At 36.6% G+C, this 17821-nt stretch overlaps 1 protein-coding gene across 1 annotated transcript in view; it reads right to left on the bottom strand.

Moving 5' to 3' along the window:
• The window catches only part of LOC109886576 (steroid hormone receptor ERR2-like), a 124726-nt gene that overhangs the window by 105610 nt on the left and 1295 nt on the right, over window positions 1-17821 (bottom strand). The gene's annotated exons all lie outside the window — the stretch shown is intronic.

Here is a 17821-nt window from a genome sequence, read left to right as displayed (position 1 = left end):
AAACAGGAAACCACTCACCCAGAGGCGGCGCTCCTAGTGGCCGGAGACTTTAATGCAGGGAAACTTAAATCAGTTCTACCAAATCTCTATCAACATGTTGAACGTGCAACCAGAGAGAAAAAAAATCTAGATCACCTGTACTCCACACACAGAGACGCGTACAAAACTCTCCCTCGCCCTTCATTTGGTAAATCCGACCACAATTCTGTCCTCCTGATAGAACAAAATTAAAGCAGGAAGCACCAAATCAAATCAAATGTATTTATAAAGCCCTTCGTACATCAGCTGATATCTCAAAGTGCTGTACAGAAACCCAGCCTAAAACCCCAAACAGCAAGCAATGCAGGTGTAGAAGCACCAGTGACTCGGTCTATAAAAAAGTTGTCAGATGATGCAGATGCTAAACTACAGGACTGTTTTGCTAGCACAGACTGGATCATGCTCCGGGATTCTACCGATGGCATTAAGGAGTACATCACATCAGTCACTGGCTTTATCAATAAGTGCATCGAGGACGTCGTCCCCACAGTGACTGTAAGTACATACCCCAACCAGAAACCATGGATTACAGGCAACATTCGCACTGAGCTAAAGGGTAGAGCTGCCACTTTCAAGGTGCAGGACGCTAACCCGGAAGCTTATAAAATATCCTGCTATGCCCTCTGACAAACCATCAAACAGGCAACGTGTCAATACAGGGCTAAGATTGAATCGTACTACACCGGCTCCGACGCTCGTCTTATGTTGCAGGGCTTGTAAACTATTACAGACTACAAAGGGAAGCACAGCCGCGAGTTGGTCAGTGACACGAGCCTACCAGACGAGCTAAATCACTTCTATGCTCACTTCGAGGCCAACACTGAGGCATGCATGAGTGCATCAGCTGTTCCGGACGACTGTGTGATCACGCTCTCCGTAGCCGATGTGAGTAAGACCTTTAAACAGGTCAACATTTACAAGGCTGCGGGTCCGGACGGACTACCAGGACGTGTGCTCCGGGCAGGTGTCTTCACTGACATTTTCAACATTTCCCTGATTGAGTCTGTAATACCAACATGTTTCAAGCAGGCCACCATAGTCCCTGTGCCCAAGAACACAAAGGCAACCTGCCTAAATGACTACAGACCCCTAGCACTCACGTCCGTAGCCATGAAGTGCTTTGAAAGGCTGGTAATGTTTGGATCAACCTAAGAAAACAACTGTTTACAAGAAAATAACTAATGTGTTTTGAAACCAAACATACGATTCAGTACCAACTATTACAAAGTTGTGACCTATTTCTTTGAACATTCAACATCCCCCTTTTTGTTAAACCTAATAAATAACACAGATACAAACTAATATGTATACAAACCATTTTTTTATGTTGTTCCAAGTTGATTTCTCACTTTGGAATTACCTATCCACATTTCTTCAATTGGCTAACAAGCAATTAAATCAATGTCCTGTTAATCAAGATATTAACTTAGTTTCATCACATGAAATCATGACTCCAAACACCTTCTTTACCTAAGACTTTCACATTAACTGGTTACAATCTCATATATATATATATATATATTTTAACCTTGATATAACTAGGCAAGTCAGTTAATTAAGAACAAATTCTTATTTACAATGACGGCCTACACCAACTAAACCCGGACAACACGCCACCCTATGGGACTCCCAATCATGGCTAGCCTGGAATCAAACCAGGGTGTCTGTGACTACCTCAAGCACTGAGATGCAGTGACTTAGACCACTGCGCCACTCATAGGCCTATTGGGAAACATTCCCAGGCTCTTTTGTCTATTTACACAGATATCATTTAAAATTCAGTGCTTGCCGTGAACATGCTGTATAATCATAAAATAATACAGATCACATTACCTGGAATGACAGTCACTTTCATGGGTGAACAAACTGAAAACCAGGCATCCAATAGGCCACACTACCAAATCTTCTGTTAGGCTGTAGCTAGTACGTTGCGCCCACTGCAATGTGAATGTGGTATTTAGAAACTTCCGTTCAGTTCAAAACATCACATTGATCAGACAAATTCATTATTTGATTTCAAACAAATTGAATAGAATAGGTTGAACAAACCAAAGTGTAATTTTGGATCATAACAATCAGAAAAAGCATTTCAGATTAACTTTTTTTTACAGTGTGTACTGTACCCATCCACACCACAGACCAGCTAGCAGCTACTGTCATTAATAAACATGTCACTCTGCGATTGTCGGAACATGGTGGCTCAAAACCAACACTTTTCCCACCACCTGCTCTCTCCATCCATCAGTAGAAATCTAAAGTTCTTATTCCTAATTCTCTGGCCAGGGCACCCGTTGTTATTGCTGTTACTTACACCAGACCAGACCCAGGCCCGATGATTCACCCATTTCTACAGCATCTATCCAGGCCCAGTGACCCAGCCATCTACCCAGGCCCGATGATTCACCCATTTCTACAGCATCTATCCAGGCCCAGTGACCCAGCCATCTATCCAGGCCCAGTGACCCAGGCCCGATGATTCACCCATTTCTACAGCATCTATCCAGGCCCAGTGACCCAGCCATCTACCCAGGCCCGATGATTCACCCATTTCTACAGCATCTATCCAGGCCCAGTGACCCAGCCATCTATCCAGGCCCAGTGACCCAGGCCCGATGATTCACCCATTTCTACAGCATCTATCCAGGCCCAGTGACCCAGGATCTACCCAGGCCTGATGATTCACCCATTTCTACAGCATCTATCCAGGCCCAATGACCCAGCCATCTATCCAGGCCCAGTGACCCAGCCATCTATCCAGGCCCAGTGACCCAGCCATCTATCCAGGCCCAGTGACCCAGCCATCTATCCAGGCCCAGTGACCCAGCCATCTATCCAGGCCTAGTGACCCAGCCATCTATCCAGGCCCAGTGACCCAGCCATCTATCCAGACCAACAGCTGAACTATAAGTAAGCCATAATACCATTCTAAATATCTTGTTCCGGTTAGACCAACACCAGTAATCAAACATTTAACCAGATGCCACAGGTCAGCTGAGAGGAAGCAAACTCTTAACCAATCAGAAACAGAGAGCCCAAGCTCTTGACCAATCAGATGCTGATTAGAACAACAGAGCCCAAGCTCTACTTTAGCCAGGGACACTATAACACTGACACCGATGCCGTTTTATTCACAACAACATTACAGTTGTAAAGTACTCAAGTCAACCGTTTCCCTGAACAGTCTTTAGAAAATCACTGCATAACACACAATATACACAATATATAATATAGGCTGGCCTACTATGCAAAATATCACTAAAATCTCCTTATTAAATTTAAAAGAGCTGGGGATAAAACGTACAGCTAATGTATTTAATACCATGGAGCTATTGATTGTGGTATTGGATTTTCCTTGTCATATTACTTTTGTTTCCAGAACTAACCCAGAACTAACAAAACACTAACAAAACTGAGACGGATCCATTTCAAATATACTGTAAGAACAATAAAAAACCAATACTGTGCTGCAAGAATCAGACTGAGAATCAGACTGTCACATCATTCAAATGATATCAATTAACTTGTTCGAATTGCAGAATTTTTTCCCAGAAATCTATTTGCTGGACCTGTTATTTTGTCATGGAATGAGAGGTCAGATAAAATAAAGCTTTTATCATTAAACAGTCTTAATTTACTCTTATATGAATAAACATCTGTCAATTATTCTCTTCATCTTAATGTCACTGGTTGTTCTAAACTACATTTCTGCTTCTATCCCGTCGAGAAAATATCACGTGTAACGAAGGGAAGTCTAGCAGTCTGAGCTGGCACACGTTTCTACAGGGTCGGTATAGGTCTGATTACAGCTTACTGTCTTTCTCCACTGTCATCCTCTCTATCTTTCTCCACTGTCATCCTCTCTCTTTCTCCACTGTCATCCTCTCTCTTTCTCCACTGTCATCCTCTCTGTCTCTCTCCACTGTCGTCCTCTCTATCTTTCTCCACTGTCCTCTCTGTCTTTCTCCACTGTCATCCTCTCTATCTTTCTCCACTGTCATCCTCTCTGTCTTTCTCCACTGTCGTCCTCTCTGTCTCTCTCCACTGTCATCCTCTCTGTCTCTCTCCACTGTCATCCTCTCTGTCTTTCTCCACTGTCATCCTCTCTGTCTTTCTCCATTGTCGTCCTCTCTGTCTTTCTCCACTGTCATCCTCTCTATCTTTCTCCACTGTCATCCTCTCTGTCTCTCTCCACTGTCTTATTCTCTGTCTTTCTCCACTGTCATGCTCTGTTTTTCTCCACTGTCATCCTCTCTGTCTTTCTTTACTCTCATCCTCTCTATCTCTCTCCACTGTCATCCTCTCTTATCTTTCCTCACTGTCATCCTCTATATGTCATCCTCTCTATGAATTGGTTCAATATAGTCAGAAATGACCTTAACAATATATTTAGAAAGCCGTCAGGTGTTTTCATCATACGGTCATGAGGCTGTTTGATTTGCTTTCGCTAAAATGATATAAAATTACATTTACATAACTATTCAGACCTTTTACTCAGTACTTTGTTGAAGTATCTTTGGCAGCAATTACAGCCTAGAGTCTTCTTGGGTTTATGCTACAAGCTTGGTACACCTGTATTTGGGGAGTTTCAACCATTTTTCTTAGTAGGTCCTCTCAAGCTCTGTCACGTTGGATGGGGAGCGTTGCTGCACAGCTGTTTTCAGGTCTCTCCAGAGATGTTCGATTGGGTTCAAGTCCAGGCTCTGGCTGGGCCACTCAAGGACATTCAGAGATTTGGGCCAAAGTCAAGTCACTGTCATGTTGGAAGGTGAACTGTCGCCCCGGTCTGAGTACCTGAGCACTCTGGAGCAGGTTTTCATCAAGGATCTGTCTGTACTTTGCTCTGTTCATCTTTGCCTCAATCCTGACTAGTCTCCTAGTCCCTGCCACTGAATAAAATTGCCACAGCTTGATGCTGCTACCACCATGCTTCACTGTAGGGATGGTGCCACGTTTCCTCCAGATGTGACGCTTGGCATTCAGGCCAAAGAGTTCAATCTTGGTTTCATCAGACCAGAGAATCTTGTTTCTCATGGTCTTAGAGTCTTTAGGTGCTTTCGGAAAAACTCCAATCGGGCTGTCATGTACCTTTTACTGAGGAGTGGCTTCCGTCTGGCCACTCTACCATAAAGGTCTGATTGGTGGAGTGCTGCAGAGATGGTTGTTCTTCTGGAAGTTTTTCCCATATCCACAATAGGAACTCTGGAGCTCTGTCAGGGACCATCGGGTTCTTTGTCACCTCCCTGACCAAGGCCCTTCTCCCCCGATTGCTTAGTCTGGCCGGGCGGCCAGCTCTAGGAAGAGTATTGGTGATTCCAAACTTCTTCCTTTTAAGAATGATGGAGGCCATTGTGTTCTTGGTGACCTTCAATCCTGCAGACATTTTTTGGAACCCTTCCCAATCCTGTCTCAGAGCTCTAAGGACAATTCTTTCGGCCTCATGGCTTGGTTTTAGCTCTGACATGAACTGTCAACTGTGGGACCTTATATAGACAGGTGTGTGCCTTTCCAAATCATGTCCAACCAATTGAATTTTCCACAGGTGGATTCCAATCAAGTTGTAGAAACATCTCAAGGATATCAAGAGATACTCAATGCCTGATTTGTTATTGTTACCCATCTACCAGTCAATTGCCCACTTTATGAGGCTTTCAAAAGGCTCCCTGGTCTTTAGAGTTGAATCTAGTCACAGACAGACGGACGACGGACGGACGGACAGACAGACAGATAGACGGACAAGAATGCATCTAGCTGTGGTCACAGACAGAGACAGACAGACATACTAACACATGGACACACACACACACACTCCTTGTGTGCATAGATGTGTGCATAGATGTGTGCATAGATGTGTGCATAGATGTGTGCATAGATGTGTGCATAGATGTGTGCATAGATGTGTGCATAGATGTGTGCATAGATGTGTGCATAGATGTGTGCATAGATGTGCATAGATGTGTGCATAGATGTGTGCATAGATGTGCATAGATGTGTGCATAGATGTGAGTGCACTCTCACACACACACAGGTGGGACTGGAGACACTGACCTGATAACTCATTTTAGTGGAAGTGAATGTAACAGCCTCCTGACAGAGATGTAGATGAGATATTGCATGTAGATTATGGAGGGAAGAAAATAATGTAATACACTTTAGAATAAGGCTGTAACATAACAAAATGTGGGGTCTGAATACTATCCCAATGCACTGTAGTAATGTGGTGCCTGCAGTTATATACAGTAGTAATGTGGTGCCTACAGTTATATACAGTAGTAATGTGGTGCCTACAGTTATATACAGTAGTAATGTGGTGCCTACAGTTATATACAGTAGTAATGTGGTGCCTGCAGTTATATACAGTAGTAATGTGGTGCCTGCAGTTATATACAGTAGTAATGTGGTGCCTGCAGTTATATACAGTAGTAATGTGGTGCCTGCAGTTATATACAGTAGTAATGTGGTGCCTACAGTTATATACAGTAGTAATGTGTTCCTTCAGTTATATACAGTAGTAATGTGGTGCCTACAGTTATATACAGTAGTAATGTGGTGCCTGCAGTTATATACAGTAGTAATGTGGTGCCTGCAGTTATATACAGTAGTAATGTGGTGCCTGCAGTTATATACAGTAGTAATGTGGTGCCTGCAGTTATATACAGTAGTAATGTGGTGCCTACAGTTATATACAGTAGTAATGTGTGCCTTCAGTTATATACAGTAGTAATGTGTGCCTTCAGTTATATACAGTAGTAATGTGGTGCCTACAGTTATATACAGTAGTAATGTGGTGCCTACAGTTATATACAGTAGTAATGTGTGCCTTCAGTTATATACAGTAGTAACGTGGTGCCTACAGTTACATACAGTAGTAATGTGGTGCCTGCAGTTATATAGTAATGTGGTGCCTACAGTTATATACAGTAGTATTGTGGTGCCTTCAGTTATATACAGTAGTAATGTGGTGCCTACAGTTATATACAGTAGTAATGTGGTGCCTACAGTTATATACAGTAGTAATGTGTGCCTTCAGTTATATACAGTAGTAATGTGGTGCCTACAGTTATATACAGTAGTAATGTGGTGCCTTCAGTTATATACAGTAGTAATGTGGTGCCTACAGTTATATACAGTAGTAATGTGGTGCCTACAGTTATATACAGTAGTAATGTGGTGCCTGCAGTTATATACAGTAGTAATGTGGTGCCTACAGTTATATACAGTAGTAATGTGGTGCCTACAGTTATATACAGTAGTAATGTGTGCCTTCAGTTATATACAGTAGTAATGTGGTGCCTACGGTTATATACAGTAGTAATGTGGTGCCTACAGTTATATACAGTAGTAATGTGGTGCCTACAGTTATATACATTAGTAATGTGTGCCTTCAGTTATATACAGTAGTAACGTGGTGCCTACAGTTATATACAGTAGTAATGTGGTGCCTACAGTTATATACAGTAGTAATGTGGTGCCTACAGTTATATACAGTAGTAATGTGGTGCCTACAGTTATATACAGTAGTAATGTGGTGCCTACAGTTATATACAGTAGTAATGTGGTGCCTACAGTTATATACAGTAGTAATGTGGTGCCTACAGTTATATACAGTAGTAATGTGTGCCTTCAGTTATATACAGTAGTAATGTGGTGCCTGCAGTTATATACAGTAGTAATGTGGTGCCTACAGTTATATACAGTAGTAATGTGGTGCCTACAGTTATATACAGTAGTAATGTGGTGCCTACAGTTATATACAGTAGTAATGTGGTGCCTACAGTTATATACAGTAGTAATGTGATGCCTGCAGTTATATACAGTAGTAATGTGGTGCCTACAGTTATATACAGTAGTAATGTGGTGACTGCAGTTATATAGTAATGTGGTGCCTACAGTTATATAGTAATATGGTGCCTACAGTTATATACAGTAGTAATGTGGGGCCTACAGTTATATACAGTAGTAATGTGATGCCTGCAGTTATATACAGTAGTAATGTGGTGCCTTCAGTTATATACAGTAGTAATGTGGTGCCTGCAGTTATATAGTAATGTGGTGCCTACAGTTATATACAGTAGTAATGTGGTGCCTGCAGTTATATAGTAATGTGGTGCCTGCAGTTATATAGTAATGTAGTGAATTCAGTTATATAGTAATGTGGTGCCTGCAGGTATATACAGTAGTAATGTGGTGCCTACAGTTATATAGTAATGTGGTGCCTCCAGTTATATACAGTAGTAATGTGGTGCCTTCAGTTATATAGTAATGTGGTGCCTTCAGTTATATAGTAATGTGGTGCCTTCAGTTATATAGTAATGTGGTGCCTTCAGTTATATAGTAATGTGGTGCCTACAGTTATATACAGTAGTAATGTGGTGCATTCAGTTATATAGTAATGTGGTGCCTGCAGGTATATACAGTAGTATTGTGGTGCCTACAGTTATATAGTAATGTGGTGCCTACATGTATATAGTAATGTGGTGCCTACAGTTATATGCAGTAGTAATGTGGTGCCTTCAGTTATATAGTAATGTGGTGCCTACAGTTATATACAGTAGTAATGTGGTGCCTTCAGTCATATAGTAATGTGGTGCCTACAGTTGTATACAGTAGTAATGTGGTGCTTACAGTTATATACAGTAGTAATGTGGTGCCTTCAGTTATATAGTAATGTGGGGCCTGCAGTTATATAGTAATGTGGTGCCTACAGTTATATACAGTAGTAATGTGGTGCCTTCAGTTATATAGTATTCTGGTGCCTTCAGTTTTATACAGTAGTAATGTGGTGCCTACAGTTATATACAGTAGTAATGTGGTGCCTGCAGTTATATACAGTAATAATATGGTGCCTGCAGTAATATACAGTAGTAATGTGGTGCCTGCAGTAATATACAGTAGTAATGTGGTGCCTGCAGTAATATACAGTAGTAATGTCGTGCCTTCAGTTATATAGTAATGTGGTGCCTGCAGTTATATACAGTAGTAATGTGGTGCCTGCAGTTATATACAGTAGTAATGTGGTGCCTACATGTATATACAGTAGTAATGTGGTGTCTGCAGTAATATAGTAATGTGGTGCCTACAGTTATATAGTAATGTGGTGCCTGCAGTTATATAGTAATGTGGTGCCTTCAGTTATATAGTAATGTGGTGCCTACAGTTATATACAGTAGTAATGTGGTGCCTTCAGTTATATAGTAATGTGGTGCCTGCAGGTATAGACAGTAGTAATGTGGTGCCTACAGTTATATACAGTAGTAATGTGATGCCTGCAGTTATATACAGTAGTAATGTGGTGCCTACAGTTATATACAGTAGTAATGTGGTGACTGCAGTTATATAGTAATGTGGTGCCTACAGTTATATAGTAATATGGTGCCTACAGTTATATACAGTAGTAATGTGGGGCCTACAGTTATATACAGTAGTAATGTGATGCCTGCAGTTATATACAGTAGTAATGTGGTGCCTTCAGTTATATACAGTAGTAATGTGGTGCCTGCAGTTATATAGTAATGTGGTGCCTACAGTTATATACAGTAGTAATGTGGTGCCTGCAGTTATATAGTAATGTGGTGCCTGCAGTTATATAGTAATGTAGTGAATTCAGTTATATAGTAATGTGGTGCCTGCAGGTATATACAGTAGTAATGTGGTGCCTACAGTTATATAGTAATGTGGTGCCTCCAGTTATATACAGTAGTAATGTGGTGCCTTCAGTTATATAGTAATGTGGTGCCTTCAGTTATATAGTAATGTGGTGCCTTCAGTTATATAGTAATGTGGTGCCTTCAGTTATATAGTAATGTGGTGCCTACAGTTATATACAGTAGTAATGTGGTGCATTCAGTTATATAGTAATGTGGTGCCTGCAGGTATATACAGTAGTATTGTGGTGCCTACAGTTATATAGTAATGTGGTGCCTACATGTATATAGTAATGTGGTGCCTACAGTTATATGCAGTAGTAATGTGGTGCCTTCAGTTATATAGTAATGTGGTGCCTACAGTTATATACAGTAGTAATGTGGTGCCTTCAGTCATATAGTAATGTGGTGCCTACAGTTGTATACAGTAGTAATGTGGTGCTTACAGTTATATACAGTAGTAATGTGGTGCCTTCAGTTATATAGTAATGTGGGGCCTGCAGTTATATAGTAATGTGGTGCCTACAGTTATATACAGTAGTAATGTGGTGCCTTCAGTTATATAGTATTCTGGTGCCTTCAGTTTTATACAGTAGTAATGTGGTGCCTACAGTTATATACAGTAGTAATGTGGTGCCTGCAGTTATATACAGTAATAATATGGTGCCTGCAGTAATATACAGTAGTAATGTGGTGCCTGCAGTAATATACAGTAGTAATGTGGTGCCTGCAGTAATATACAGTAGTAATGTCGTGCCTTCAGTTATATAGTAATGTGGTGCCTGCAGTTATATACAGTAGTAATGTGGTGCCTGCAGTTATATACAGTAGTAATGTGGTGCCTACATGTATATACAGTAGTAATGTGGTGTCTGCAGTAATATAGTAATGTGGTGCCTACAGTTATATAGTAATGTGGTGCCTGCAGTTATATAGTAATGTGGTGCCTTCAGTTATATAGTAATGTGGTGCCTACAGTTATATACAGTAGTAATGTGGTGCCTTCAGTTATATAGTAATGTGGTGCCTGCAGGTATAGACAGTAGTAATGTGGTGCCTACAGTTATATAGTAATGTGGTGCCTACAGTTATATACAGTAGTAATGTGGTGCCTTCATATATATAGTAATGTGGTGCCTTCAGTTATATAGTAATGTGGTGCCTGCAGTTATATAGTAATGTGGTGCCTGCAGTTATATATTAATGTGGTGCCTACAGTTATATAGTAATGTGGTGCCTACAGTTATATACAGTAGTAATGTGGGGCCTTCAGCTATATACAGTAGTAATGTGGTGCCTACAGTTATATACAGTAGTAAAGTGGTGCCTGCAGTTATATAGTAATGTGGTGCATGCAGGTATATACAGTAGTAATGTGGTGCCTACAGTTATATAGTATTGTGGTGCCTTCAGATATATAGCAATGTGGTGCCTTCAGTTATATAGTAATGTGGTGCCTTCAGATATATAGTAATGTGGTGCCTTCAGTTATATAGTAATGTGGTGCCTTCAGATATATAGTAATGTGGTGCCTTCAGTTATATAGTAATGTGGTGCCTGCAGTTATATAGTAATGTGGTGCCTTCAGTTAAATAGTAATGTGGTGCCTGCAGGTATATACAGTAGTAATGTGGTGCCTCGAGTTATATAGTAATGTGGTGCCTACAGGTATATGCAGTGGTAATGTGGTGCCTTCAGTTATATAGTAATGTGGTGCCTACAGTTATATACAGTAGTAATGTGGTGCCTTCAGTTATATAGTAATGTGGTGCCTACAGTTATATAGTAATGTGGTGCTTACAGTTATATACAGTAGTAATGTGGTGCCTTCAGTTATATAGTAATGTGGTGCCTGCAATTATATAGTAATATGGTGCCTACAGTTATATACAGTAGTAAGGTGGTGCCTTCAGTTATATAGTATTCTGGTGCCTTCAGTTTTATACAGTAGTAATGTGGTGCCTACAGTTATATACAGTAGTAATGTGGTGCCTGCAGTAATATACAGTAGTAATGTGGTGCCTGCAGTAATATACAGTAGTAATGTCGTGCCTTCAGTTATATAGTAATGTGGTGCCTGCAGTTATATACGGTAGTAATGTGGTGCCTGCAGTTATATACAGTAGTAATGGTGTGCCTACATTTATATACAGTAGTAATGTGGTGTCTGCAGTAATATAGTAATGTGGTGCCTACAGTTATATACAGTAATAATATGGTGCTTGCAGTAATATACAGTAGTAATGTGGTGCCTGCAGTAATATACAGCAGTAATGTGGTGCCTACAGTTATATAGTAATGTGGTGCCTACAGTTATATGCAGTAGTAATGTGGTGCCTTCAGTTAAATAGTAATGTGGTGCCTGCAGGTATATACAGTAGTAATGTGGTGCCTACAGTTATATAGTAATGTGGTGCCTGCAGTTATATGCAGTAGTAATGTGGTGCCTTCAGTTATATAGTAATGTGGTGCCTACAGTTATATACAGTTGTAATGTGGTGCCTTCAGTTATATAGTAATGTGGTGCCTACAGTTATATAGTAATGTGGTGCTTACAGTTATATACAGTAGTAATGTGGTGCCTTCAGTTATATAGTAATGTGGTGCCTGCAATTATATAGTAATGTGGTGCCTACAGTTATATACAGTAGTAAGGTGGTGCCTTCAGTTATATAGTAGTCTGGTGCCTTCAGTTTTATACAGTAGTAATGTGGTGCCTACAGTTATATACAGTAGTAATGTGGTGCCTGCCATTATATACAGTAGTAATGGTGTGCCTACATTTATATACAGTAGTAATGTGGTGTCTGCAGTAATATAGTAATGTGGTGCCTACAGTTATATACAGTAATAATATGGTGCTTGCAGTAATATACAGTAGTAATGTGGTGCCTGCAGTAATATACAGTAGTAATGTGGTGCCTACAGTTATATACAGTAATAATATGGTTCCTTCATTTATATACAGTAATAATATGGTGCCTGCATTTATATACAGTAATAATATGGTGCCTGCATGTATATAGTAATGTAGTCAGATTCTGTACAGGAACGGCCTGCTAAATACATACATAAAGGTGGGCATAAAGGTGAACAGGTAGGTTAATTGGTGCTGAGAAGGTAAACATCCTGAGCATCACTATTACTGGCGACAAGCGGTATTCTGTACAGTGTGTCACAGTGTATAGAGAGGAATGACATTGCAGCATGGTTGACAGGTACAGAGGGATTAGATATAGTGTCCCGCAAACAAATAGGGACTAACTCAATACCACACACGGTCTATCAGTCATCCACACACACACACACACGAGGGGGCACAACATACGTGAAGATGGCTGGTTCTACAATCTAGAACAATAGTACTTTTGCTTAATTCTATGGAGAAAAAAAGTATAAGTATACCTCTTGAGCTGTCTTTATCCTCCTGTTTGGAGCTGTCTTTATCCTCCTGTTTCTCAATAAAACACATTCATTAAATGCTTCTCTGCATCTCTGCTGAATTCTGGGTAAAAGATTGAAAGGAATTTGAGTCTTATTCAATCCATTTAGTTATTGCTTGCTTTTCTAAAGTCTAAACCAACTTTTCCAGCAGGCATGCCAGCTCAGATAGTTAGACTGTGTCGGCTACTTGTTTGATAGGTAGTTATGAGTTTGGGATCTTAAAGAACCTATCTGTGCTAGTAGCTAAAGCCAACTTCATAAAGTTCATCAAAAGTTAAACGGTTCATTGCGGGAATAAGGTATATATAGTTAACACATAGAGTATTTAAAACATTAAGTATATATAGTTAACACATAGAGTATTTAAAACATAAAGTATATATAGTTAACATATAGAGTATTTAAAACATAAAGTATATATGACCTATATATAACACATAGAGTATTTAAAACATAAAGTATATATAGTTAACATATAGAGTATTTAAAACATAAAGTATATATGACCTATATATAACACATAGAGTATTTAAAACATAAAGTATATATAGTTAACATATAGAGTATTTAAAACATAAAGTATATATGACCTATATATAACATATAGAGTATTTAAAACATAAAGTATATATAGTTAACACATAGAGTATTTAAAACATAAAGTATATATAGTTAACACATAGAGTATTTAAAACATAAAGTATATATAGTTAACACATAGAGTATTTAAAACATAAAGTATATAGTTAACACATAGAGTATTTAAAACATAAAGTATATATAGTTAACACATAGAGTATTTAAAACATAAAGTATATATAGTTAACACATAGAGTATTTAAAACATAAAGTATATATAGTTAACACATAGAGTATTTAAAACATAAAGTATATATAGTTAACACATAGAGTATTTAAAACATAAAGTATATATAGTTAACACATAGAGTATTTAAAACATAAAGTATATATAGTTAACACATAGAGTATTTAAAACATAAAGTATATATAGTTAACACATAGAGTATTTAAAACATAAAGTATATATAGTTAACACATAGAGTATTTAAAACATAAAGTATATAGTTAACACATAGAGTATTTAAAACATAAAGTATATAGTTAACACATAGAGTATTTAAAACATAAAGTATATAGTTAACACATAGAGTATTTAAAACATAAAGTATATATAGTTAACACATAGAGTATTTAAAACATAAAGTATATATAGTTAACACATAGAGTATTTAAAACATAAAGTATATATAGTTAACACATAGAGTGTTTAAAACACAAAGTATATATAGTTAACACATAGAGTATTTAAAACATAAAGTATATATGGCCTATATTTAACATATAGAGTATTTAAAACATAAAGTATATATGGCCTATATTTAACATATAGAGTATTTAAAACATAAAGTATATATGGCCTATATTTAACATATAGAGTATTTAAAACATAAAGTATATATGGCCTATATTTAACATATAGAGTATTTAAAACATAAAGTATATATGGCCTATATTTAACATATAGAGTATTTAAAACATAAAGTATATATGGCCTATATTTAACATATAGAGTATTTAAAACATAAAGTATATATGGCCTATATTTAACATATAGAGTATTTAAAACATAAAGTATATATGGCCTATATTTAACATATAGAGTATTTAAAACATAAAGTATATATGGCCTATATTTAACATATAGAGTATTTAAAACATAAAGTATATATGGCCTATATTTAACATATAGAGTATTTAAAACATAAAGTATATATGGCCTATATTTAACATATAGAGTATTTAAAACATAAAGTATATATGGCCTATATTTAACATATAGAGTATTTAAAACATAAAGTATATATGGCCTATATTTAACATATAGAGTATTTAAAACATAAAGTATATATGGCCTATATTTAACATATAGAGTATTTAAAACATAAAGTATATATGGCCTATATTTAACATATAGAGTATTTAAAACATAAAGTATATATGGCCTATATTTAACATATAGAGTATTTAAAACATAAAGTATATATGGCCTATATTTAACATATAGAGTATTTAAAACATAAAGTATATATGGCCTATATTTAACATATAGAGTATTTAAATAATACATTATATATATATAACATATAGAGTATTTAAATTCTAAAGTATATATAACATATAGAGTATTTAAATTATAAAGTATATATAACATATAGAGTATTTAAATCATAAAGTGTGTATATATATAACATATAGAGTATTTAAATAATACATTATATATATAACATATAGAGTATTTAAATAATACATTATATATATAACATATAGAGTATTTAAATTATAAAGTATATATAACATATAGAGTATTTAAATCATAAAGTGTGTATATATATAACATATAGAGTATTTAAATAATACATTATATATATAACATATAGAGTATTTAAATTATAAAGTATATATAACATATAGAGTATTTAAATCATAAAGTGTGTATATATATAACATATAGAGTATTTAAATAATACATTATATATATAACATATAGAGTATTTAAATTATAAAGTATATATAACATATAGAGTATTTAAATTATAAAGTATATATAACATATAGAGTATTTAAATTATAAAGTATATATAACATATAGAGTATTTAAATAATACATTATATATATAACATATAGAGTATTTAAATAATAAAGTATATGTAACATATAGAGTATTTAAAGATACCTACAAATGTCGTGACGTAGCCTACTCAAATATTTTAAGTAAAATTACTTTCTTTAGAATATTTGTAGTACTGTTCTGAAATAGACAAATCGTTGCTGTGTTTGAAGCATAGTAAATAACCAAGTATCTACGAGGTGACATTTTGTGCACTAGCAGATAAGTGATTATTTCACACTATACAAATGATATCAACAGATACCCGAGTGGCTCAGCGGTCTACGGCACTGCATCTCAGTGCTAGAGGCGTCACTACAGATCCTGGTTTGATTCCAGGCTGTATCAAAACCGTCCGTGATTGGGAGTCCCATTAGGCTACGCACAATTGGCTCAGCTTCGTCCGGGTTAGGGTTTGGCCGGGGTAGACCGTCATTAAGAATTTGTTCTTAACTGACTTGACTTGTTAAATAAAGGTTCAATTTAAAAATTAAAAAAAACATATGAAATAGAAAATATACTATGACACAAAATGATTATACCGATATTTTAAAAAGTATATTATATACATATATATACTAAAATTGAATTCTAAATGAATTAATTTACTAAATGTTCTTAAACAATTGATGTAATCATTCTTATACATACCCAAAGTATGTGAGTCTCTGTAAAGCAGGTTAAGAGAGGATTTAGAGGGTTTGAAACACTACAGTTTACAGTTCCCTTTGATAGCATCGCCCTCGCACATCCCATCTAGAGTTTAATAGCACTGAGAGGATTAGAAGAGGACTGGACACCACCCGGGACCTGGTTCCTCTCTATGTTTCTGCTAAGGAGTTTTTCCTAGTGCTTCTGCCTCTGCATTGCTTGTATTTTTTATTTATTTTTATGCTGAGTATCTGTAAAGTACTTTGTCACAACTGCTGATGTGAAAAAGGGCTAATTTATTATACTGAAGCTGCTCTTCGTAAGACCTAATGACTTCAACATGTTAAATGAGTTAGATTGAAGAGCTTCTCTCTAGACATGCAAAGGGCTTTGCTATTTATTTAACTAGGCAAGTCAGTTAAGAACAAATTCTTATTTTCAATGACGGCCTAGGAACAGTGGGTTAACTGCCTTGTTCAGGGGGCAGAACGACAGATTTGTACGTTGTCAGCTCAGGGATTTGAACTTGGAACCTTTCAGTTACTAGTCCAATGCTCTAACCACTAGGCTACCCTGCCGCCCCAGGTGTATGGATCATCCTTGCATGGTCTTCTACCACTCCGGTCTGGTTTTGTTGTGTTTGTTAATTAGTTTAAATGACTTGTAAATGAGTTAATTTAGTTCAGTTGAAGAGTTTCTCTCTACACATGCAAAGGTTAGAATATACTCTACACTTGGGGTTACCCATGCAACTTCCACAATTTCAATACAGTTTACCTATTTTTAATGGGCTAGTTATGTTTTCTACAATATTTTATTAATTAACATTTTAAATGGGAAGACAAAGTAGACAGTTACTGTCTGAAGACCATACGAACAATTGTAGATAATTGTTTAACTGGCAAATATATATTCTCCTTCTTATAATTTTACTGCAGTGTGGCTGAATCAGGGTCACACAGAGTATTTCTATCTACTTTGAAACTAAAGTAAACACCTCACACACACGGTTATGGAATTATAAAAAGAAGTCACCTGTACCATATCAGATAAATGAATAAAATGTTGAGTTTTATCCCAATATTACACTTTATATACATCACAGAGACTGAAATATAACAACAACAAAAACAACAACAAAAACAAAAACAATAACAACAACAATAACAAAAACAACAACAATAACAACAACAAAAACAATAACAAAAACAACAACAACAAAAACAACAACAATAACAACAACAACAAAAAAACGTTTGACATAGAAACACCAGATGTTTATAAACTATGAGATTAAATATTAATAATAATATATATTAATATTAAATAATTAATTAATATATTAGTACAATTCCA

The sequence above is a fragment of the Oncorhynchus kisutch genome, linkage group LG12, assembly GCF_002021735.2.
Source record: "Oncorhynchus kisutch isolate 150728-3 linkage group LG12, Okis_V2, whole genome shotgun sequence".
Classification (NCBI taxonomy): Eukaryota; Metazoa; Chordata; class Actinopteri; order Salmoniformes; family Salmonidae; genus Oncorhynchus; species Oncorhynchus kisutch.
Note: the sequence above shows the minus strand (reverse complement) of the source record. Positions and strands in the feature narration are given on the sequence as shown.